The following is a 27,225-nucleotide window of genomic DNA, read 5'->3' as shown; positions in this document are numbered from 1 at the left end:
GACATGATCTCTCTTCACAGGAGGGCTATAACAACAGAACACCTTGAAAGGCCATAGTTGTTATATCCTCTGCAGCTTCAGTTGGCTCTCTTTCTCTCTTTCATGTGTGAGTTTTCTTTCCTCTTCTCTTTTTTTGGGTGTTCTTCTAATTCTTTCTGTGTCTTTCTTTCTGTATATTAAGGTTCTTTCATTCATGTGTTACACTGTATTCCAGGAATAGAGATTCTTGATTAGTTTTTTCCTTTTTTTCTTTCTGTTTGTTGGTTTGTTTCTGATTCAGTGATAGCTATTGTTTTAATATGTTTTATCTCTGCAGTCCTTTAGTTGGTTGAGGTATTCTTCTGAATGGCTTGTGATGGGTGTTTTGATTATGGCTTCTGTATACAGTCCTAGTTGGGTTCATGATTCTTCGAGTTGTTCATTTTGGGTACTTTTTGTTTCTTCAGTTAGCAGTCTTTTTTCATTAGTAGACTTAAAGTCGCTTCCCCTTCTTGATTTTACTGTTCTTAGATAACGTATTTTGTGTGTTGGACAAATGGGTATTGATTTGTTTTTCAGAAGACTCTGGATATTGGTCAGATGGGTTCATTGATTTATAACTCTTTGTTTATGCACTTATGCTTTTCTTTTTTTTCCCAAAACTGCGCTTACTTTTTATAACAAGTATGGCCTGCATTTAGTTTTAGAAACGGTTTCCAATTAGATGATGTGGGACAAGTCAGAGAACCAATAGAAGGATCCTATACTCATCAGGAACAAGATATGTCCCTAAGTATAGAATTTGCATTAGCTTTTAGTTGTGTTTTTTTGGGACAAGCAGTTCTGTTTTTCTTTTTCTGCTAAATTTACATTTTTTTAGAAGTTTAAATAAAGTAGGTTTTTTTTTTATTTTAGGACAATTAATGACTTTTCAGAGTTTTTTGATTAATAATTAGAACAATGTTTTTTTAGTTAAATGGCATCTTAATCATTAATTACTTAATTGAAGTCTTACCATATTTGTTTATGCAGGCTAGTTTTTCATAACTACGGTAAATTTCTTGATAAAGCCGAAAAAGGGTTTCCTTCTTAATGGTTCGGTACTTAAGATAATTTTCTTGTTTCATAGAGGGTTTTTATCTCTAAAACAGACTGTAAGATTCTCTTTTAAGCTGAAGTCTAATTATTGAGTAAATTTTAATTTTCCCTTTCTTCTTGTAGATTCAAGATGCCTCTATTCCCCGTGAATCAAAGGACCTTTTGGATCAATGCGTGAGGAAAATGATGTTTCCTTTTCTTACTTTTCCTGCCATGCTATTAAGTTGCATAATGGCATTAGGTCCTGATGTCTTTGCTTTGTAAGATGATTTTTGAAAATATTTTTAAATGAAAGCAACGTGAGAGTCAGACACCAAAAATAAAAACCGGTTCTCACGAGTGGTGGAGTCCGGGTCGATCACGGGGAACGGGGGATACTTTGTATTCAAACACGCAAACTAAACTACGCTTTATTGCCAAAAAGAAAATGCGAAAATAAACTAATTACAACAGTTCAACCCTACGCAGAGGGCTTAAATGAGTATTAAAATGGTTTTATTACAAAGCCCAAAATTAAAATGAAATTAAACTCCTAATCTAAAAGAAAAACAAATGTCTTCCATGTGTGTGCCTCGCGTTGCGTGTCGGATACGCGCAACAAAGTATCACTCGCTTGCTCTCGATCCACGCCTTTCTGCACAACACGAGCACATGAGTAGCAAAAGAGGAAAACAAGTGCTATACTATATAAATGCATAATCGCAAGACTGCGCTAAGTGAATCGCAAGATGTGCTACAATACAAACAAAAGATGATGAACACCAAAATGCAATCTAACTAAAACTATAACCACAAAAACCAGATAGAATGCATTGAATGAAAAGAAAATGTAATATGCATGTGATGGAAATGTTATGAAACATAAAACTACTCACAACTGCAAAAGAGGACACACACAAATAAGGACTAATGAAGCTGGACAGAAATGCACAAAATATGAAATGAAACTTTGCAATCCACTATACTGGAAATGAAATTTCAACTGATGCACCAAATGAACATACAAATAATCAGGGACTACTATGACACAAACACAAGAATTTTGTAAACCCGTTGCAGAATGAAAACCAGGAAATCAACGTTTTCAATTGGTAACTCAAAAACAAACAAACAAATGAATCTGACATAAAGGAGCACTGCTGCAGCTCGGTGTACAACAGGTCGATCTCAGATCATTAACTTTCAGCAGATTAAACTCTGATCTGCTGCTCAGACGCCCAACAGATCGACTCTGCTGATCAATTCTTAGCAGATTTGCTGGACCGTGAACTCAGAAGAAAATCTCAAATCAAAGCAGAGAAGTTCACGGCAGCGCAGCGGAATTTCGACAAATGAAGAGGAATTCTGACGGATTAGCTCTGTTTATGAATTCACGGTAAATCTAGTAGGATTTCTCAGTGAATTAGATTGGATCGTGCACGACAAATGCTTGATGAAGCTAATGGATGCTGAATGAGTCGATGCAAATTGAAATTTCAGATGAATTTCACCGCAGCGTTGTCTCAACAATTGCAGAGTATGCAAGATGCTATATGCGATGAACTATATGAACTAAACTAAAATGACGAAGCTGAAATTAAACATACAACGATGCTATATGCAAATGATATAAAACACACAAATGCAAAGATGATCTGAACACAAAAATGTATGCAAAACACTGTGAAAAATACATAACATACGCAATATGCATTGACTAGATGATTTTATATGATGCAGATCTAACTAATGCGTGAGATGTTGATGTGCTCACAGGAAATGATAATAAGATGCAATAGAGAAGAAAGTGCAGAGGAGAAGAAGAAACAAACAGAAGAAAGAAGATAACTTACCATGAGAGACTTACAAATTTGGTTGGGAGAAAGAAGGTGACCTCCACTGTATGCGCCGTCGCCGGACTGTAACACTCCATCGGAGAAGAGGGAAAGGAGAAGGAGAAGAGGGAAAAGAGAGTGAAGGAAGTGAAGATAAGAGAAGAGGCAAGGAAATCCGGATGGGAGAGAAGGGGAAGGAGAGAGGGCTCATGCGCATGGGAGAAGACGAATCCTCCACTTCCCTTATGTGGGCTTTTAAAGCCCATTTTAGGATATTTTAATGGGAATTATGAAAACCCCCCATTTTATTCTGGGTAATTCTAAAGACAACCTCCCTAGAAAACTTATTGTCTAAAACGCTCTATTTCACTATGTTTGCTAAAACTAAAGCTAAAACTAATTTTAAAAACTTTTTTCTCTTTATTTTTCTAACTTAACCTACTCAACTAATTGCAAATAATAAACTACAACATAAATTGCAAAATAAACTCATTTTCCATGCATTTTCCATTTTTTATTCATTTTGCACGTTTTCTTGAAACTAACAATAAACTCAGGATTTTAATGTGATTTTATATTGAATCATGCATAGTTTAATATGAATTAAACGCTAAAATGTATGCATGATCAAATACCCCCATGCTTATCGTTTGCTAGTCCTCGTGCAAATTGGAAAAATGCAAGAATCAACACTATTCACACTAACTCAGTTTCGTAGTAATCACGGTTGCATTTAGCACATGCAACAAACCCTTTTAACCCCGGGTTACCCCAGTGGACGAGTGAGGTCTCGTGAGGGTTTCAGTGATGCTACTCACAAATATCCCTGTCATGTATGCATAATATTACACATCTTCACAAGCAGTAGGTAGTTAAAGACAGTAGGTAGTTAAAGACTTTGTTTTCACAAATATTTTCTGTTATTACATAATCAAAACATAATTAGAGTATTTTATATACCGCCATAGAATAAAAAATATTTCTTTCACTTTTCTAAATATCACAATTATTTATGTTTTATTCTTGAAAAATCAAATAAATACAAGTTATTATTTACTTATCCTCACTCATATGTTTTCTACACAGGTTTTCTCAATCATACCTATAAGTAGTGAACTTTTTCTTTTTAAACTCTTTTCTTTTTCTTGATTTTCAATTTTTTACACTTTTTGCACACTCTTTTTATTTTATGACTTGCATATGGTCTGCTTTTATGCCTTGTGCAATGCCAATATCTTTTATACTTTCTATAAGAACAATATAGGCCAAAGATATTGACTAGGACACAAAAGTGACTTCCTTCGTTCACCTTTTCGACACGAGACTCAAACACTTCAACTTGTGTCTGCTCCCAGCTACTAGTGATCACGAAGACTTTCACTCTCCTTTTCGGAATAAAACTCAAGCGCTTCAACTTGCGTCTGAGCCCAATTACTACGGATTGTGAAATATATCCAAACAACCTAACACATGCTCTTTTACACTTTTGAGTTCATTTTTGCGCTTTTATTCATTTGCTTAGTTTTTCAAAAATAACAGTGTGCATATTCATATTTGTGATTCAAAATAAACTCTAACATGCATCTATTGTCATTTTTTTGAAATCCACATAAACAACCATAATTTCTATATTCATGTCAGGATTTTTTTTCGTGGGGCTTAAAAATCCTCTAAAAACATTAGATTTTGAATAACATTTATATAAGTTTAAACTCTTTCTTTAAAAACCTACTTTTCGTGATTGATGTGTAAATATGTGCAAGTACGTAGACAAAAATATCAGGGTGTGCAAACTATACCCTCCCCCATGCTTGAATGACATTGTCTCAGTGACACTCCCCCATGCTTATGTGACACAAAGTGAATGCACATGAGACACAATAAATGAGGGACAAGAGTAGAAACAACTTAACATGAAATATGAATGCACATCCTACGATTGCAATGAATGCGCTGTATACATGACATGACATGAGAACTCATGAATGAAAATAAAATAAAAGACATACAACCTAAGAAAGTCTACAAATCCTAAAGGCAAATCTAATAATATACAACGTATAGGCTGCCTCCCATAAAGCGTTAAGTTTCACGTCTCCAGCCAGACGGATCTCTGGAAAACCCTTCATCGTCCATGAGATCAATGGACATGAAGTCATGCTCAATCGGGCTCTCTGAGAAAAAGAGTGTCATCTGTGACACTGCACACTGTGTTTCCACCCACTCTACCCCTATAAGTAATATCATGACTCTCAATACTGGATGACAAGAGGTTAGTCTCCTCTTGAAAACTACTCTCAAAAGGAGAGTCAAGGACCAATCGACTATCAATGTATGAAACATCAAGCAAGGGATGGATGTGATCCTGCTTGACTAGGTCAAGCATCTTTTGCATGCACGCCCCTTGCTTGCTAAAAGCAATCAATTGCTCTAAGGTCTGAGAAATAGGGGCTCAAAAAATAGATGATGACGATACAAGTTGCGGGCCTTGCCCCTTCTTCTGGGGCCGAATGGAGGAGATCGACTGGTCAGTAGGTATGATAATGAGCTCATCAGTCGAGTCCTGAATGGGGTGAGAAGCCTTTCCACTCCGAAGGGATGTAACAGAGTTGACCTGCTCATGGTGTGAATCTGTGGGGTGCAGGCCAAATGACATGGGATCCTTTCCCTTTGGGTTGACAATAGACTGACTAGGTAGGCTCCCTTCACTGCGCCTGCTGAAGGCCTCAGCCAACTGTCCTATTTGAGTCTCTAGCTTGGCTATTGACTGCGTATGGTAACAAAGCGTGGCCTTGATGTCAGAAAAGGCCTCTAACATCTTCTTCTGAAATGATATGTGCGATGTGGGATCCTGAGAAGAAGGCAAACTATACTAGGGGTGGACCTGCAGAACTATGGGACGTGGGTAACCCTGTGAAAGGTTACTCTGTCTATGCTATGTCTGGAAGGGCTGATGGGGTGGGTGAAAATTGGGGTGGTTTTGCCATCCCGGGTTATATGTGGGTGCAAAAGGATCGTGCATGGGTCTAGCGAAACCTTGGGCAACATTCACCTGCTCCTGAATGAATTCAGGATAAAGCGGTGCTACGGGACACTAAAAAACACAGTCTGCAGGGCTAGCGCATAGCTCACACACTCTTCCTACTGGACTTTGCAAAGAATTGACTAGGAATTGATCTAATTTCCTAGTCAACAGGTCGACCTTGGTTTGTAAATATCGCTCGGACCCTACTTCGAAAATCCCAACTTTCCTAGGACCACTAGGCACAGATGTGGTCCTATCGAGCTGTGAAGACAAGGCATGACGCATGGCGTTCTCACTCAAGGTCTCAAATAAAGACCACACCTCATCCTCACTCTTGAGCATAAAATTACCCCCACACGATAAATCAATCATTTGCCTGTCCTTCTTGGTCAGGCCATCATAAAAATACTGCACCAGTTGCTAACGGGGCACCTGGTGGTGGGGGCACTTGCGGAGAAGATCTTTCATCCTCTCTCAAGTTTTGTTGAATTGTTCTTCCTCAATATGAGATAAACTGGGTATAGCTTTGCGAAAAAGATTCGTTTTACCAATTGGGAAGTACTTTTTGAGGAGCTCACGTTGCATTCCTTCCCAAGTGGTAATCTGAACCGTATCGAGAGCCTTTAGCCAGTGCTTGGCTTTATCTTTGAGGGAGAACTGAAACAATGTCAACCTCAATGCGTCATCCCCAAAATTGTTGATCCGCACTGTGGAGCAGATCTCGATAAACTCATTGAGGTGACAGTAGGGGTCTTCATTACTAAGGCCATAGAACGATAGTAAAATTTGGATAACGCTGGCTTTGATCTCAAACTGGTTCGCTCCTACATCAGGTCTCGTGATGCAAGAGGCGGGAGTATACTAATTTGCCATGAAATACTCCCTAAGAGGACGAATCAGAGGCTGATCGTTGGCCATGGTGATGGGACAGGGGGCTCTCCTAACGAGAGACTCAGGATCCTCAATAGGCTCAACAAGATCGGGGTCGAGCGATCGTCGCCCTTGCATGCACCAATGGAGTAGACCGGTGCGGCAAACATCCTAAATTTAGGTTTTCTACCTAACTAACGCATTAAGCGGCCAAACCACGCAAACCACAAAGCGAGTAAAACAAAAAGCAAAAGCTGAAAACTGAAAATAAACAAGTACCACACAGTTGCACACAACAAGGATTACGCAGAAAAATGAAATCTATGTGCACAGCACCAATCATACACAATCACCTCTAAGGGTGTCTTAATGGGTGGGTTGTGCACGAAAAGTAAGCTCGTCTCTACGGTATGCACATGTTAAAATATGTATATATATACATATACTTATATATATACATATATATATATATACTATTTCTTTTTTAGTGAAATACCCGATAGGGGTATTCTTGTAAAAACAGCCAATGTATTTTTGTTTTTTACTTTTTCCTTTTTTATTTTGTCTTTTTGCAAGACCACAAGGGGCCCCACTCTTGTAGTCGTTGGGGCCCCAACAGTCAGATTTCTGACCGTTGGGGCTCCCAACGTCTACAAGGGAGCCTCCTTGTGGTCCCTTCATAGTGCCTTCCTCCTCTATAAATAGAGGAGGTTTTCTCCTCTTGTAAGCATGGGTTTTACACCCTTCTCTTCCTTTCTTCAATAATATCCAACTTATGACTTTAAGTCATTTCCTATATTTGAGAGTTTTGTGTGTGCACATTTGGTGTTTGTGTTCGTGGCTCTAGTGGTCACTCTTAAAGAGTGACTTTTGCTCTATTGGTGCTTCCGCCCTTTTTCATTACATGGTATCAGAGCTCGGTTGGTGATTGGGCTTTTCTTTGGAACGTGTGCCTCTCAACTTTTGAAGAAAGGAAGGACTTTTGGTGCCGATGGAACGTGACTCTAAAGTGGAGCTTTCTTTTAAGCTAAATGGATCCAACTATCTCATGTGGGCCTCCGCTATGGAAAATCATCTTAGAGGTAAGAAACTTTGGGGTTTTGTTATGGGAACTGCTCCCGAACCCTCTCTTGTTCTCACCAAAATTGAAAATGAAGTTGAAAAAGCTTTAGATGGCGATGAGCGCATCAAAGCTATTAATGATCATCAATCCAAAATTGAGGATTGGGAAAGTAACCACGCCAAAATTTTGGCATGATTTATGAATAATGTAGACCTTAAAAATTGTGTTAATATTGACAAATTTAGAAGGGCCAATGAGGCTTGGTTTTTTCTTAAGGGTATGTATACCCAAAAGGATCTTGCTCGACAATTTTTTTGTCAAGAAAAAATCCGTTCCACCAAACAAATGGATATGAGTGTCCGGGACTATTTTACTTCTCTAACTCCTCTTTGGGATGAGCTTGCTCTTCTTGAGCCTAAGTGGGTGGCTCCGAAAGATATTGAATTAAGAAGGGAACAAATTGAAAAGGAACATTTTTTCCAATTTCTTCATGGTCTTCGCCCGGAATTTGAACAAGTAAGGGCATCTCTTCTCCATAGAAGCAAAGCCCTACCTATTGAATATGCACTTGCCGAGATATGTCAAGAAGAAACTCGACTTGGCTTGAGCATTAAGAGTGATGAAGTTTTGGTCGTTATTAGGCCCTGATCGAATGTTAAAGCATATAGACCTCCCCATTTTAACAAAAATATTAATGGGCCTAGAAAGGGAATAATATGCCATTATTGTAATGAACCGGGACACATTAGACCGGTTTGTCCAAAACTCAAAGGGAAGGTTGCCGCGGTTGGAGAAAATTCTCCAAAGAAGGAAGAAAGTACCAAAGAAGGAGATATCAAAGAAACTCTAAATCACATCTCCGAAGTTCTCCAACATCTTCTCAAGACTTCTCCTTCAACATCCGGTGCCGCCATCGCCTACTCTTCATCACCTCCAGGTATGTGGATACTAGACTCCGGTGCTTCTTTTCATATGACATCTCATAAAAACTCTCTTTCAAATGTTTTTTCCGAACCCATATCCTCTTGTGTTTCAACGACCGATGGTACATCATTAAAAATTGAAAGTATTTGAACACTTGATTTTATAAACTTTTTCGTTCCTAAAGTAAGAATTGTTCCTAAAATCAATTTAAACCTTTTTTCCGTTTCTCAAATCACCGATCATGGATGCCAAGTCTCTTTCTCACCTAAAGATTGCACCGTGCAGGATCTCCATTCAGGGAAGCTGATTGGGCAAGGCCATAGAAGGGGTGACCTCTACTTTATGGATTTTTTGACTCTTCCATCTAAGTCATCTTGCAATCTTGTTAAAGACAAAAGTATTGGAATATGGCATGAGAGACTTGGCCATCCAAATTTTGTAAAAATGTCTCTTTTTCGTTTTTGAACAATACTTGTAAAGACAATTACATGACTTGTAAAGATTGCATTTTTGGGAAATCTAAAGCTACTCCATTTTCTCAAAGAAGTTACTTTACCACTCGGCCATTTGAACTTATTCATTCCGATGTGTGGGGACCTTCCCCTATTTTGTCTAAAGGAGGTTTTTCGTATTACGTGGTATTTATAGATGACTTCACTCGATTTACGTGGATTTACTTTCTAAGTCGCAAATCCGAAGTTTTCTCCTTCTTTAAAGAATTTCATGCAATGGTCAAAAATCAATTTTTGGGAAATCTATCTATTCTTAGGTCAGATTCGGGAGGCGAATATATGTCCAATGATTTTCAAAACTATTTAAAAGAAAATGGAATTTGTCACCAACGTTCTTGCCCCAACACTTCGCAACAAAATGGTCTTGCGGAAAGAAAGCATAGACACATAATAGAAACTACAAGAACGTTATTAATTTCAAGAAATATTCCAAAATCCTTTTGGGCCGAAGCAGTTTTAACCTCTACATATCTTATAAATAGAATTCCTTCATCCTCTTTGAAAAATCTTTCTCCATTTGAAAAACTTTACAATATGTCTCCCGATTATAAAAGACTAAATATTTTTGGATGTAAATGTTTTGTTCTAACTCATAAAAATGATAAACTTTCTCCTAGGGCTATTGAATGTATCTTTTTGGGTTATGGCGAAAAACAAAAAGGTTATCGATGTTTTGACATACTTAAGAACAAACTTTATATCTTTAAAGATGTCACATTCCTTGAAGAGGAAAATGGTTTTTCGCACCAACCAAATAAAAATATTGATTATTCCTTTCTATTTGACTTGTTGCCTCAAGAAAACATCATAGATGATCATATTGATCCTAGTGAATCCCTTAGCGAAGATCATTTTGAACATCCAAGTGATGATCAAAATTTAGAAGAAAATGTTTCAAGACAAATTCAAGTCTACTCTAGAAGGAATGAAAGAAATCCTCATTGTGCCCTTGAAAATTTTTCCCAAAGTGAGTCAATCGAAGAGACCTCTTAAAGAAGATCAAATCGGATTTCCAAAATACCAAATAGATTTGTTTCATATGATTCCTTTTCTCCTAACTTTCGAGCATGCCTTCTTGCTCTTCACTCCTTTCATGAACCATCTCATTACAATGATGCTAAGCAATATGCTCATTGGAATGAAGCTATGGAACTTGAACTTAATGCTCTTAAAAGGGCACAAACTTGGGAAATCATTGATCCTCCCAATGGCAAGAAACCCATTGGATGTAGATGGGTTTTTAAAGTAAAAACTAAGAGTGATGGTTCATTGGAAAGATATAAGGCTAGGTTGGTTGCCAAGGGATATGCCCAAGAGTATGGGGTAGATTATGATGAAACGTTTGCCCCGGTTGCTCGAATGACTAGTGTTCGAGCTCTTATTGCTATAGTCTTAGTTAAAAAATGACCTATCTTTCAACTTGATGTCAAAAATGCCTTTTTAAATGGTAATTTAAATGAAGAAGTTTATATGGAACCGCCTCTAGGTATGAACTTAAATGGAAAAATTTTGAAATTAAAAAAGACTTTATATGGACTTAAGCAAACTCCTAAAGCTTGGTATGATAGGTTTCGTAACGTATTAATCAATTTAGGTTTTTCTTCTTGCTATACTGACACTGCTCTTTTTGTTAAAAGGACAGGTGACTCCATTATTATGCTTCTACTGTATGTTGATGATATGATCATTACTGGAAATGACAAAAAGGGAGTAAATGATGTGAAGTCTATGTTAAAAGAAACTTTTGACATGTCTGACCTTGGTTATTTGAGATACTTTTTAGGGATTGAAGTGGCTTATTCCCCGCGTGGGTACATCCTATCTCAAATGAAATTGGCTGCAGAAATTTGTACCAAATCAGAAATATCTGATGAAAAGAAAGTTGAGACTCCCGAAGTTATTAATGCAAAACTGAGACTTGAAGATGGTGTTCTTCTTGAGGATCCAACCCCCTACCGTCAATTAATCGGATCTCTCACCTATCTATCCATCACACGTCCAGACATAACTCATGCAGTTCACGCAGCAAGCCAGTTTCAGCATGCACCTACTTCGGTTCACATGGCAGCCATAATAAGGATTGTGCGTTATATCAAAAATACTATATCCAAGGGACTCTTCTTATCCTCTTCCTCATCTCTTGACTTAACTGCTTTTACTGATGCTGACTGGGGAGAAAATCCCAATGATCGAATCTCAATAACGGGTCTTTGTATTTTTTTAGGTGAATCCCTCATTTCGTGGAGATGCAAGAAGCAGCAGAAGGTTTCACTGTCATCCACTGAAGCTGAGTATCGGGCCATGACAATGGCAACTATGGAAATCGTATGGCTCAGAAGTCTCCTTGCTGACATGGGCGTTCCCATTTCCACTCCCACCAAGCTTTGTTGTGATAACAAAAGTGTGATATACATTGCCAGCAATCACACTTTTCATGAGCGGACCAAGCATATCGAAATGGATTGCCATTATGTTCGAGACGAATACCTCAGAGGGACTATCTCATTACCATATGTTACTTCAGAGTATCAACTAGCTGACTTCTTCACCAAGGTGCTCCCAACTCCACGTTTCATGTTTCTCCTTAGCAAACTTTCGGTCTTCTCTCCGTAAAGTTTGAGGGGGCGTGTTAAAAGAGAGGGAAGGAAGAGAATAGAAGAGGCAAGGAAATTCGGATGGGAGAGAAGGGGAAGGAGAGAGGGCTCATGCGCATGGGAGAGGACGAATCCTCTTCTTCCCTTACGTTACATATGTTACTGTATGTAGGCTCTCAGTCCAGATGTTGTCATCATCTGCAGGAAAGCCCATGATTATGTGGACCATTGGAAGTTCAGTGATTTTAATGAGATGGATGCCTGTACCTGTAAGAATGGGAAAAATCCTATCCAATACATCTGAGTTAAAAAACTGTTTGTTGATCAACATGCAGTGGTAGATAGTCCATATATGAGCATATGGACAACAAACCTTTATTATTTGTTTAAAGATTCACATCATATTTTGTTATGCGATGTTACATTCATCAATAGTTTTACCAAAACTTCACTCTTCTACCAGCATAATATTATCTTCATGTAGAGTTATTACTTAATTTGAAACAGGAGGGCATCAGGCATAATGTCCTTGTAGAGTTGCATTGCATCTATCCATGTATTGTGACATGTATCTTTGCTGTCATTTGGGTAGCTGATTAGCATTAAACTGAATTCAAGAACTAAACATGAGGATGCAATATTGGTGTGTAAGCAGCTATTTCACTAGGATATGGGTTGGGAAGAAGTTTATATAGCATGAAGCTACACCTGAGAGTTTATGTCTAGCGGTTTTCTTATGATGTTTGAGAAGACGCATATCACCAGTGATATAGAAGCAAGACAGAGTATCTTGGTAACATAGTGACAGCTTCTGAGATTCTGAACCTACTGAATGTGAGTCATTCTGGCTCTTGGTACATTAAGTTTTAGTATTGAAATGTTACTTGTGAACAGAAATTGTGACTGTCATGCACAAAATTTGTGTTGAAGGTGAGGCTCATTCACCAACGTATGATTCTTATCCTACTGCTTGCTAAATGTGTAGAGATAAAATGAGTCAACTGAAAACTGAACTGCTTCAGAGAATTATTTATGAGAATGGGAATAATTAGGTGCCTCACTTGATGACTTCCCTGGATGACTACCCGTGTAGATGGTTGCTACCTGTTTATTCGTTGTCATGAAAGGTAAATTCAATGGATTACATCCTCTCGAGGACATTGAAGAATCTGGCAAAACTTTCCTCTGTTACATATGAGCTTCAAATTCCATCTTGCCTCAATCAATATGTATAATATGCTGCTGAATTGACCATTGACCAATTGTTTTCTTTTAGATATTTATTGTCTACATGTAACATGTGCAACTGAACACTAGCCACCGCGTTACATTGGTGATAATATAGATGTGGATGTTAGTGTTTATTTTCACAATTCATATAAAAGTGATAGCACGTCTGACTGTTTGGTTGTAGTAAGTGAATTCTGTCTTGACAGCTGAAATTGGATTGCCTTTTTTTCAGATGATTTATGTAGAGCTTGAAGAAAGAAACATGGTTTTTCTATATTCAAGAGGTAACTCTTTTCGGATGTCACTAATTGAAAACCCAGAAAGACTCAACATTGGCTAGATTTAGATTAATATCTTCCCTCAAGATAACAATCATGTCACAAGTTGTAGGAAAAACTTAGGAACCAAGAGAGATCTAAAATGATTAACCTCAATATAACATGTTCAATGTAAGGAGTGCTCTCTAATCCAAGCACATCGCTGTAGTTGCCACAGCTCAACCTTTGAGTGGTATATAAAACTAATTCTAAGAATAAAAACACCATCTTGAATTGTCAAAGGTTTTTAAGAGATGACTTATTCTATTGAATCATATTAATGTGATTCTTGGGATGCTAGCGTTATATTGATATTTCAATTACTTTGTGAATATCCATATCTTTCAATACCCAGGGTATTTGATTTACCCCATATCTTTCCTCATTGGGTGGGTTCCATTTAGTTACTTTGTGTGTGTGTGTGTGTGACCTGAAGCGATGGTAAAATGAGTGAGAGATGTGAGATTTTCCGTTGTGGATGTAAGATATAATGACAAACCACATTAATTATTTTGTTTCTCTTTTCCTTCTCTCTCCATTATTTGGTTGCTCTATTTTAACAAATTTAAACCAGTGAAGGTAAAGGTTGAACAATCAAGATATGATATTTTAAGCTATGAGTTTTTAACATCCAGAATCTATCTTTGATAAAGGCATTGTTTACTCTAGACGTGAGGAGATACCTCTCAACTCTAATCAGGAGCAGAATTCTCCTTCTGCTTCCATTCAATCACCTGTTCACATAAGATCTACCCGATCTCGACATCCAATTGATAGGTGGGTTAGTTATGAGAACTTCACAATGGATTTTCAACTCTTCTTAGCCTCTCTCGGTAAGGAAGATCAACCCACAACATTTTATCAAGCAATAAATTCTAAGAGATGGTTTGAAGCCATGAATAAAGAAATGAAGACTCTTCATGAATGTGGCACTTGAGATATTGTTCCCAGACCACACAATCGAAATGTGGTTGGGTCAAAGTGGGTGTATAAGATAAAATATAAGCCAGATGACACTATCGAGCGGTACAAAGCTAGACTGGTTGCCAAAGGCTACACACAGAAGCAAGTACAAGACTATGATGAGACCTTCAGTCCAGTCGTGAAAATGGGCACTATCCGCATCATACTGACATTGGCTGTTGAACATCAGTGGACTTTCAACCAACTGGACGTGAAAAATGCGTTTCTACATAGAACTCTGAAGGAGGAAGTGTACATGGAGCAACCCACTGGGTATACAGAAGAAAACTCTAAAGAATACGTGTGCAGGTTAAAGAGAGCTATATATGGTCTGAAGCAGGCATCTCGATCTTTGTTTGACAGTTTTTCAATTGAAGTTGAAAAATATGGTTTTAGTCGATCTCTTCTTGACCTTTCTCTTTTCATATTTAAATGCAAAGATATAGTTACCCTGTTATTGATATATGTTGACGACATTATCATTACAGGCTATGTCACAAGGATTCGGCTAGCAGGGTGCCGCACCCGCGTCGATGCGACTCGACGCGGGTGCGGCACCGGGTGTGGTTAATCCGACCCTGGGTGCGTTGACCGCACCTAGGGTCATTTGTGTCCGACTTTTTTATTAAAAAAAATGTGTCCAATCTGCAAAGTGAGGGAGCTGAGGCGGTCGAAGGACTCAGTCATGACGCCGGAGTAGGACGTGGACGAGGCGGAGTCGGTGAAGCGCAACAAGAATTTAATGGAGACGTTGGAGAGTAGGGCGAGGAAGAAGACGAGGAGGGAGGGGATGACCCCCAGCGCTTTGACGATCACCGAGATGGACATGATCCCTGCGTCGATGATGGTCGTCGACAGGTTGAGCACCGCCCCGGGGAACGATGCCCCACCACCACCATGGTCCACCTGCACCGCGGACGTCGTGGCTTCGTCTCCCCTCGACTTGGGCAACAACAAAAGCCTCTCCTTCAGCTTCCCATCCTGCTGAGCCGGCTCCATGACCTCTGTGTGTGTGTGTATATATATATGGTTCCTCATTTTATTGGGAAAATGGTTGGCTACTGGGGTACCTGTTCTCTGCCGTTTCTTTTTCCAAAATGACCATCGTATCCTAAAATGCTTATCGCTGCGAAGACAATCGTGTCTGGATGCTTCTGCCGGTGGACCAACCACATGGCCTCGTGTTTTTTTTTATGTGGGACCCACGTAGAACGAAGCGATGTGATTGGTTTGGTCCCCACCATAAGCCATTACGGATGGTACTGCAGTTTTATGCGAGAAGGGGCTTTATGGACATTTTTCTTTACACTTTCCATTCACGGTTCAATCACAAGACTCACAACTGTCATTGTGATATTGGGTCGGACGACTCTATGCGCTGAATGAACTTAGATGGAAAAGATGGCCAAGTTAAGAGTCTCATAGATGGGATTTCTTGAACGGCCTACCCTAACGCCTGCCTTGTGTATAGATCCTAACAATACAATTGGGTCGGAGAGTTTCATGGTTTTTTTTTTAAGTCCAGCTGGGGTTAAGCAGACCCACCAGCTATTATTCAACGTACAAAAGAGGTTTTGAACATGCAACGTCCCACCACAGGGAGAAGTGCTCCTACCCCCATTTGGTGTTGGGTTCCGTAGTTGTGCTTGCACCCGTGCCGGGGGAACCCTCGGACCCCCTTATATATATATTGCCGTACCCGCACCCAAGGTTTTTAAAAGTGCCGCACTCCCGCACTTGCACTCACACTCGCACCCGCACCCGCACCCGCACCCATGTGACATAGATTACAGGTAACTCTAATGAACATATTGAACAGGTTAAAGAACTTCTGAACCATAGATTCAAGATGAAGGATCTTGGTAAGCTGCGATACTTTCTTGGAGTAGAAGTTGACAGGACTCCTGAATGCATGTCACTTACTCAACATAATAATACCATTGATGTTCTTAGCAAGGCAGGTATGACAGATTGCAAGCCTCTGAGCACACCCAGTGTACTTCATCAGAAACTCAGTTCCCAAGAAGGAGATTTGTATGAGGATCCTACAGGATATCGCAGGATAGTAGGAATGCTTCAATTTCTTATCTTTACTCGGCTCTACATTGTCTATGTTGTCAATCAGGTATCACAGTTCATGCATGAACCACATATTGGACATATAGAAGTTGTTAAACACATTCTTCGATATTTGAAAGAAACTATTGGAGATGGTCTTCTGTACAGAAAAAGTGTGCATGACCATCACATGCATGAACTTCTTACTTACACAGATGCAGATTGGGCAGGAGACCCAGATGAGCGTAGGTCAGTCTCAGGATACTGTGTTTTCATTGGCTTAAATCTTGTCTCCTAGAGCAGAAGGAAACAAAAGGCCATAGCTAGATCGAGCACAGAAGCTGAATATAGATCAATGACAGCTGGTACAGCTGAAGTAACATGGATCAGACACCTGTTGACAGAAGTAGGAGAATCGTTTTCTAAAAGCATTCTTTTGTGTGATAATCAAAGTGCTATCAACATGTCATTCAATCCCATCTACCACAGTCATGCTAAGCATATTGAAATTGGTCAACATTTTGTAAGATAGAAGGTCGAAGAAAAAGAAATTGAACCAGAATACGTTCGGACTGCTGATCAAGTTGCTGACTTGTTTACAAAAGGACTTATCAAAGATAGATTCTGGATGTTAAAAGACAAGTTGTTCATGGTTCAAAACCATGTACAACTTGAGGGAGGGTGAAAAGACGTAGCCATTCACATCTGGGTCTGGACCCTAAGATCCAAACCCAATTCGTTTTATCTATTTTAACACATGCTCATTAATGGCATGTTATAATTTTAGTATTTCTGTAATGGGTATTTTTGTACCCTAATTTCTGTAGATGAGTTTACTTAATGAAAAGCAAGCATAGCCGACCTTATTGGGTTTTCTCCTACAACTTTCAAAGCTTCTCTCTCCTCTCATTCTTTTCTGATAAAGAGAAGTGTCAGAATAAAGCTGAAGAGTCATAATTGAGGTTAGGGTTTGGAAATCAGAACTTTTACAGGCAAAAGCTCATAGCTTAAAATATCATATCTTGACTGTTCAACCTTTACCTTCACTGGTTTAAATTTGTTAAAATAGAGCAACCAAATAATGGAGAGAGAAGGAAAAAAGAAACAAAATAATTAATGTGGTTTGTCATTATAGCTTACATCCACAACGAAAAATCTCACATCTCTCACTCATTTTACCATCGCTTCAGGTCACACACACACACACAAAGTAACTAAATGGAACCCACCCAATGAGGAAAGATATGGGGTAAATCAAATGCCCTGGGTATTGAAAGATATGGATATTCACAAAGTAATTGAAATATCAATATAACTTTAGCATTCATCTCTTAGAATTTATTGCTTGATAAAATGTTGTGGGTTGATCTTCCTTGCCGAGAAAGGCTAAGAAGTGTTGAAAATCCATTCATAACTAACCTACCTATCAATTGGATGTCGAGATCGGGTAGATCTTCTATGAACAGGTGATTGAATGGAAGCAGAAGGAGAATTCTGCTCCTGATTAGAGTTGAGAGGTATCTCCTTCTCACGTCTAGAGTAAACAATGCCTTTATACCTTTTGGGAGCCGACGGTGGTTCAGAAATCACACTTTCCTGAGTTCTTTGCATATCAGTGCGTTCAAAAGAACAAATATCATCAATACTAGAAGAGAGATCTGAGTTCAACCAAGGATGATAAACTTTAATGTCTGGAGAAGTGTCAGCACTATGACCAAAATTTGATTCGTCAAACACAACATTTCTGGATATTTTGATGCGCTTGCTCACAGAATCATAGCATTTGTACCCTTTGTAATCATCAAAGTACCCAACAAATCTGCACTTTAAGGCCTTATCCTGAAACTTGTGCCGCATTGAACTGTCAACATGAACATAACATACACACCTGAATACACACAAATCATGATAATTTGGATGCCCACTATGCAAAGAGAAATAAGGTGATTTGTTTTCCAGGATGTTCATGGGCAATCGATTTATGACATAAACTGCTGTATGAAAAGCCTCTGTCTAGAAGGAAACTGGAAGATTACTGTCGTGCATCATGCTCATTGCACTCTTGACAATATGGCGATGCTTCCGTTCAGCAATCCCATTCTGTTGAGGTGTATGAAAGCAAGACACCTGCCTCTTTATCCCATTTGATTGGAGGAAACTAATAAAGTCATTTGAAGACAATTCATCTCCTCCATCACATTGAAAACAAATGATATTCTCAAAGAATTGATTTTGAACAAAGGAATGAAAATTATAAAATAACTTGAAGGTTTCAGATTTACTTTTCATAAAGAAGATCCATGTATATCGAGAATAGCTGTCAACAAAAATGAGATAATATCTAGTGCCAGACATTGAAGAAACCGGGGCCGGACCCCAAACATCAGAACATATGATTTCAAATGATCTTGAAGCTCTTTTATTAATGAAATGAAATGGAAGAACATGACTCTTACACTGAAGACAACTAGAACAATTTTTATCGACACTTAAATTCAAACTTGGGAATAAGACTACTTAAAACAAGCTTATCAATGAAGCGACTACTACAATGACCCGGACGACCATGCCAAAGATTTGGCTCAATACATTCAGAAAGATTAAAAACAATATTTTTCTTGATATTAGGAGCATGAATGACATTTGAAAGAGCAAGAGAAGAGTTGGACATAGGAATTACAGGATTTTCAATGTGCGAAATATGGTGGTGAGACCCATCTCCAGTGACTATACTATTTCTACCAACATAAGGAACAAGATTTAGGAGCTTACCGGCATAACCAGTGACATGGGTGGCTGCACTAGAATCAACATACCAAGTGCCTTGATTATTCTGTTTGATGTTCAATTCAGCCAAGGCAGATAACAAGAGTTCTTTGACTTCTCCACTATTCTTCAATGTATCTGTTCCCTTTCCTGTCTCCAATTGCTTTCCTCTATTTTGCGGGTTAAACCAGCAATTTGCCTTTATGTGCCCCCTTTTGTTACAGAGAAAGCAGGTAGGTATTGTTCTTTGCCTTTGCAGATTAGGAGACATACTGGGAGCAGGTAATATTCCACGAGCTCCTTGTCCATTCCTCTCTTGACCTCTCCTTTCTCGCGATTCATACTTGCCACGTCCTCGACCATAGTTAACTCCGGTGGCAAGAACATCGTGTGCTCCAATGGGGTTGTGATTACCTTCAGAGAATCCTTTCAAAGTCATTTCATACTGTAAGAGCTTAGCGCAGAGATCTTCAAATGTAGGTAAGTCTAGCAAACACAACAAGGAAGTAACCATCATATGATAATCGGATCCCAGCCCGCTCAAGGTTTGTTGCACCATATCTTTGTCACTGATCGCGCAACCCACAATAGCCAACTGATCTGTGATAGTTTTCATTTTGTTTAAATACTCCATGGAACCTATGTCACATGGGTGCGGGTGCGACACGGGTGTGGCGCAATTTTAAAAAATTTGGACACGGGGACTCGGCTATATATATATATATATTAAAAAAAATGTGTGACTGTGCATACAGCACAGTCTGTGCACAACACAGTCACTGTGACTGTGCACAGTGCACAGTAGTGACTGCACAACACAGTCACTGTGCACAGTGCACAGCAGTGACTGCACAACACCATCACTGTGACTGTGCACAGTATACAACACAACTGTGACAATGCACATCACAGTCACTGTGACTGTGAACAGTGCACAACAGTGACTGCACAACACAGTCACTGTGACTGTGCACAGTGCACAACAGTGACTGCACAGTGCACAGCACAGCTGTGATAGTGCACAACACCGTCACTATGACTGTGCACAGTACACAACACAACAATGACTGCACAACACAACACTGACAATACACAGTGCACAACAGTGACTGTGACTGTGCACAACACATAATTTTCTTTTTAAAATTCTTAGCCCAATTTTTTTTTTTTAAAATTTTTTTTCCAAAAAATAGACCAAAATGACCCTAGGTGCGTTGACTGCACCCAGGGTCGGGTTGACCGAGTCCGAGCCGCACCCGTGTCGGTGCGTGGAGCCGAGTCTGTGTGACATAGTCCATGACAGTCATAGAGTCCTTTCTCAGCATTTGAAACTCTTTCTTTAAAAATAAAACTCTAGCTTGAGAAACTTGAGAATACGTCTGAACAAGATAATGCCATAGTTTCATAGCAGTGCAGTCATCTGGGATTGCCACAAGCACCTTCTGTGACAACGTGGAAGTGATGTAGGCAACCAAAGCTTGGTCTCACTTCATCCAGGATATATATTATGGATTTCTGACAAAAGTAATGAAAGTTTCACCCTCCCCAGTCTTGCCATCTTGTGATATGAACTCTGTGGGAACATAAACAGAGCCATCTAGGTATCCAGAAAGGTCTTGACTTCTTATGAATAAGATGATTTGTCTTTTCCGGGTGAGAAAATTGGAGTTGTTCAGTTTCTCAGATACAAGTTGGCTAAGAAAGTTGGAAGAGAGGCCAGATCGAGAAGCAAAAAAAAAATCCATAGGCGATTGAAAGAGAAAGCAAGACTTTGAATCAGAACTAAGAACAAGTTTCAGAGAACTCTGTTTTTTTTGCGAGGCAGAAACCGAGGTTATGCAGCAAGACGATCTGAATAAAAGTCAGCCAATGAAGTGCAAAACAGAAACACATTATTTGAATATAACGTGCTTTTCTTTTCAAAAAAGAAAAACAAATAGAAAAGAAAAACAAATAGGAATAAAAGAAAGGAAACCCGAAAGGAAAAGAGATTTGATGTTTTACTCAGATCGAAATCTCTAAATCTGATCTTGTCTTTCTGGAAAAAAAAAAGAAACAATATAGACGTGATATGAAAAGAAAATAAAAACACGTCGAAGAGAATAACGGGTAAGAAATAGGAAATAGAAAAATATGCAGAAACTTGCACAGAGAAGGAGAATAGGAAAGGATTCAGACAATAGCCATTCGATTTTAGAAGAATACAACAACAACAACAACAACAACAACAACAACAACAACAACAACTACGCCTTCATCCCAAAACAATTGGGGTCGGCGATATGAACCAAAAAAGAAAATCATTCTGGGTCTTCCACATGAATCCTTCTCCTCCAATCATTTCTATCCAATACCATGTCCTCGGTGAAGTTCAAAGCATTCATATCCTTTCCTATAATCTCCATCCATGTCTTCCTAGGCCTACCCGACCTCTTTTAACTAATATATTTTCCTATTTATCCATCCTTCTAACTGGAGCATCATTAGGCCTTCGCCGAATATGTCCAAACCACCGTAAACGATTCTCTCTCATCTTATTTTCAATGGGTGCAACGCCTACCTTCTTAGGTATCTCCTCGTTCCGAATCTTATCTTTTATTGTATTTTCACACATCCATCTAAGCATACGCATCTCAGCTACACTCATTTTTAGAAATGCAGATTCATACATTGGCTGGAATATGCAGATTCATACGTTGGCTGGAATATGCAGATTCGGATTTTAGAAATAAGAAAAGAAAATAGGCAGAAAGAAAGAGAATATGAATATGCAGAAAAGAAAGGAATACGTTGGCTGGAAAAGGAGGAGTAAGAGAAGAAGAAATACCTTGGACTGAGACCTTGGAGAGGATCACCGCTCTGATACCATATCAGAAAAGAACGAGAGGAGAGAGAAGCTCTGAAGGCTGCAGGAGAAAACCCAATAGGGTGGGCTATGCTTGCTTTTCATTAAGTAAACTCATGTACAGAAATTAGGGTACAAAAATACCCATTACAGACAATACTAAAATTACAACATGCCATTAATGAGCATGTTAAAATAGATAAAACGAATTGGGTCTGGATCTTAGGGTCCAGACCCAGATGTGAATGGCTACTTCTTTTCACTCTTTATATACTTCTGTTCAGATTAGGCCATGTAAATATGTGCATGATCCATCCTCTCAAAGTTCATGGATAAAAGTTTAATTTGATCTCTAAGATGTAATCCAACCCCAGGGGTTGAAAGAGATAACTGAATGGTAAGTTTCACTATCATTCCTATTAGCTGAACTGTCTTTTGCTTGTAAAACGATATCTTGCATCTTTCTACTATATGTTTTTAACTCGTACAGATTGGAATAAAAGCAAATTTGTTGTTAGCATTAAAATTTGGGTTGTCGACTATGACATACCAAGCAAGGGTTCATCTCACAACTCACGAGTTTCCATAACTATTACATCTCTCAAATTTTTTAATTTCTGTTGTTTCATTATCATGGAAACGAATGCCTTTGATCTTTTAGTTTAAAAAGTACATGTGAAAGTTTAGCATCATGAACGATCTGACACTTGGATACTGCTCACGTTGGACCAGTTCCTGCATAGACTCCAAGGCATCAGAGTCTGGATCGGGTGCAATCACATGGCACAAAAATTTGTGCATTAAGCACCTGATTGCCCTCCATATTGGCCTTGGGCCACTGACAGGCCCTGTCCCCAAGATGGAGGGTGATCAGGTGCTTAACGCACAAATATTTTTGCAATAGCACCTGATCTTTTCACAAGGCCATCATCATTTTTGGCATTGATTTCACTTGATTTTGTACAGCCAGTAACAGACACCATAGCCCAAAACTTTTGATACAGGTTGACTCTTTCTCTGTGTTTCTTTTTGTCATTTTTCTTTTTATCCTTTGAAGTTTCAAGGATGATTTTTTCTGAATATTGAAATTTACAGGGGAGCATTTCTTGGATCAAGCATAGCCATATCAATACATGGATCCTAAGCTACCTAATTCTGAAGTTTTCGAGGAAGAAACTCGTCAATCACTGATCCAAATCTCACAGTTAGATCCAGTTAAAGGCACCACTTCAAAATTAACATCCAATGATCTGACTCAATCTAATGGTGTGGAGAGTAGAAACAGCCATGAAGCTGAAGAATATAGGATGAAGTTGATATCAATTTCCTATAGTTCACCAGATGTCATAAACATACCTTCTCAAATTGAAAGCCTCACTACTTAAGGCTGCAAAGTTGGTAATATGCGGTCTTCACTTTTTTTGTCTGTGATAATAAGTAGTAGGCTTCTGTGTGCCCTACATAGCTATTGCGAGTGAGTGGGAATTCTTTTTTTTTTTTTTCATGCATAAAATGTACGTACTCATGGCTATGAAAATTCCCTCTTGGGCTCTATCACATATACTGGCATACCTCAGGTGCCTTGGACATTGGCCAGCCAAGTTGCCCAACAGGTAGATGGAGTCACATAGGGATTTTAAATGGCAAATTATATTTTGAGACTTCTTGAGATAGTTTTAATATGAAAGCTCTACCGATCGGAATCACTTTCATTGTAATAGAGACAACCGTGCCACATAACTTCGGAATGGGAGACTGTTTGCTTTGTAGACATGCATTTACGAATGTGAGATGAAGGAATATCAGGTAGGAAATGCTCATCACTTAATGGAAAACCTTTGATACACTGCACCTGTTAGTATACTCATTGAATACCAAACTAAACCCATAAACCTGCAAATTCTAGATGTAATTGTTGCATGTCTAATTTTGGCACTTCTTACAATTTAGATCCCATGAAAGGCCTTCACTCACAGCGTTTAACAGCATGCTCTAGTTTAGTGAATCTGGAAAGTGGGGTATAATTGGTCCCAAGTCCAAATTGCTCAACTTGAAGCATGAGAGGTACCAAATGGGACTTCTCAATGGCCTCTTGGGGTCTAATAAAAAATGTGATTGCTCAACTAACGATTTTTATGCTTTGTCAGTTATTTCTTTTACCCCAATCTATAGGAGGCTAGTGGTTGTAAGTTTGCCTATATTGTGTGCAATGTCTTATTGGGAACAGCCAAAATGTCTTTCATGTTATTAGTTTGTCTCCAAACCCCACTTTACAAGACCAGCGGTCTTGTGTATGTTGGTAAATTTGGTTATGCAAAACTTCCTGAGGTCTGCGAAATCAATGTACTTTTTAGTGAGAGGTCGCAATATCAAGATATCATACCTATGTATCACTCGAACCTCAGGAAGTTTGCTAGTGTGAAAGGTAAAAAGGTCCTAAAAAAATTGAGCATTTGTGAATTTGAACATGAGGTGGATTTTGAAAGTTATAAGAAATTTTAGAAAAACATGTTATTCATTTTTCATTGTTTTGGCAGTTTGTGTTTGGCTTGTCTATTCATGGATGAGTTGAGTTTGAGCTCGAGCTCGAGCTCGAGCTCGGCTCAGCTAAACATGAGCATAAGCTGACTCACAAGCTTTGTTTCCTAGTAAATGAGCCAAGCCTAAACATGCCCCTTTTCAGTTCATTCATTTTGTTTACCACCCCAGTTAAGGGGGAGAGCGGATTCAACCCACCCCTCTTTCCTGCAGTCCAGTACAAGTAGGACCCACGGAGTGGTGAGTTTTGTCTGTGGTTGAGACGTTTTATTAAATCCTAAAGTCATGGGACGTAAAACATACACACCAAAACCGACACGTCCTATGTAGTGGTACCCTCTAGCTAATTTAAAAAGATGTTAACCTTGTAAAATGCCATTTTAGCTGGTTCTCTCTCCATTCAAGTGTCATGCAGTACGAAGATTACACAACAAAGTCCAAACTTTTTCATATATGTATTTATATATTTACCTGTTAGAAAAGAGTAGCAGACAAAGTATGTGGAGCCTTTTTCTTATATTTTTCCTAAGATGCTTGTTTTTGGTCACAAGTGTTGATGACCAATCATAGCTGAAAAAGTAAAAGCTGTGATTCTTGGTCACCACTAAGATTGCAGCTGGCAGTCACAACCATAGTGACAAATATCGCAAGATTTATGAAAAAAACATTAAAAATACCGTGATTTAAACGCGATATTTACATTTTAAATGGATATTTATCACAAAAAAAATCATGTATTTTTATTTCTAAATAATTTTTATTAATATTTTTTTTTTATAAAAATTAAATTTTATTTTTTTATTGCCGAGATTTTGTCAAAAAAAATGCGAGATTTATGAAATTTTTTCAATTTCTCACGAGTTTTTGAAAAATGAGAAATTGCCGGTAAAAACGTTTGTCACTATGGTCACAACACTGCTAATAAGAACTTGTACTTTTCTCATATTTCCACTTAGGGGTGGCAATCGGGTCGGGTTGGCGGGTCGGCGTGTCAGCATACCTCAACCCGAACCCGACCCGTTTATTAAACGGGTCGGCTGTGGTCAACACGAACCCGACCCGTTTAATAAACGGGTAACCCGACACGACCCGCCAACCCATTTAATAAATGGGTTGGGTCGGGTAAACGGGTTTTCAGGTTCGCGGGTCAGGTTGGCGGGTCGGGTTGGCAGGTTGACGGATCGGGTTGGCTGGTTGGCGGGTCGGGTTGGCGGGTTGACGGGTCGGGCAGACGGGTTGGCGGGTTGACCCACCCGCCTAACCCGTTTATTAAACGGGTCAGCCGGGTTGGCGGGTTGGCATACCCCCAACCCGAACCCGACCTGTTTAATAAACGGGTTACGCGGGTCGACCCGTTTATTAAACGGGTTGGCTTAAGCCCAACCCGAACCCGCCTAAGAGGCGGGTTGGCGGGTCGGGTCAGAAATTGCCACCCCTATTTCCACTAACCTTGAACCCTAAACCCTAAACCCTAAACATTTTCATATATTCACTTATTATTATGTTTTTTCCTTGTTTATTGTTCCCATGATAGCTGACAAGATCCACATCCACCAAATGTTATCCTTGACCAGATTCACACCCACACTGAATTGGAGGCCAGTATAAACCACAAGACCTACCCATATTTGCAAACCTAGCTAAAAGATGTTTAATAATTTCTACTTTGGTTTGAGGCCTAGGCTTAAACCCAGTTTGGGTGGGCCAGTGATCCGATTGTTGAAACCTTTTCTATGTGCATGACTGGCAGAGCAGACCTCCATAGAATTATGGGGTATAGAAAACTAGAAATTCATGGATAAGATGATAAAATGTGCAGAAGCATGGCCATGTGAGGTGCTACTATTTCATGCAACTGCTTTAGGGAGCACTATCAAAGTGAAAGATTGTAAAATGAATGACGGTTCTGTAATGGACATATGAACAGCTCAAACCACTATACTTTGTAAGTTGGGGAAGGAACCGTTACCCTAATAATGTTTGACCAATCAGCAGGATGCGGGACACCACTGGGCTATAAGATCCATTTGGATTCATTTTTATTATTTGTTCTTTTATATAGTTATTTAGTTTGGGGTCATGTTTTATAGATCTTGTTCAATCGTTAGTTAGATCCATATTAGGATTAGGGTTTTTCTTTTTTTGTTATAAATATTTATTGCAGAGAAGAAGAAAGAGGTATGAAACAATGGACGGTGAAGATGTCAAATGAGAGCAGAAACAGGTGATCTGTCAAATCACTTTAAGAAAATGATTTGACATTTTCACCCTTCATTGATTCATTTCACAAGGACCTCATGGTCTTTGTGCATATTGTAGACGGTGAGGATTCCAAATCACTTTCCTAAAAGTGATTTGGCAGATCACCTAATCTGCTCTCCATTTATAGGATGGACCTGCATGATGATCCCTTTCCCATGTAAGAGACCGAGCATTAGTTTTAACAGGTCTGGTGACCAGCACACCTGAAAACTGGCTATCCAAATCCCGATCTGGCCAGACCCGATCAGTCCAAACTGCAGGATTAGGGCTTTCAAGCAACCAAGGCCTCAACCTTGCTCAAGCAAGTACCCTTGCAAGTTCTGCCTCACATTTTACTAGATCCACCATTAGCAAAATCCTGCTCTGG

The 27,225-nt window shown here is 39.1% G+C and overlaps 1 long non-coding RNA gene across 1 annotated transcript; it reads left to right on the top strand.

Moving 5' to 3' along the window:
* LOC149845385 (uncharacterized) lies at positions 1–23,725 on the top strand. Its single transcript, XR_016430190.1, has 2 exons — positions 1–106; positions 23,154–23,725. It is a non-coding gene; the product is annotated as an uncharacterized LOC149845385 (long non-coding RNA).
* Positions 23,726–27,225: the final 3,500 nt, after the last annotated feature.

Source organism: Nuphar pumila, chromosome 2 (genome assembly GCF_984573655.1).
Source record: "Nuphar pumila chromosome 2, dmNupPumi1.hap1.1, whole genome shotgun sequence".
In the NCBI taxonomy this organism is placed as follows: Eukaryota; Viridiplantae; Streptophyta; class Magnoliopsida; order Nymphaeales; family Nymphaeaceae; genus Nuphar; species Nuphar pumila.
Note: the sequence above shows the minus strand (reverse complement) of the source record. Positions and strands in the feature narration are given on the sequence as shown.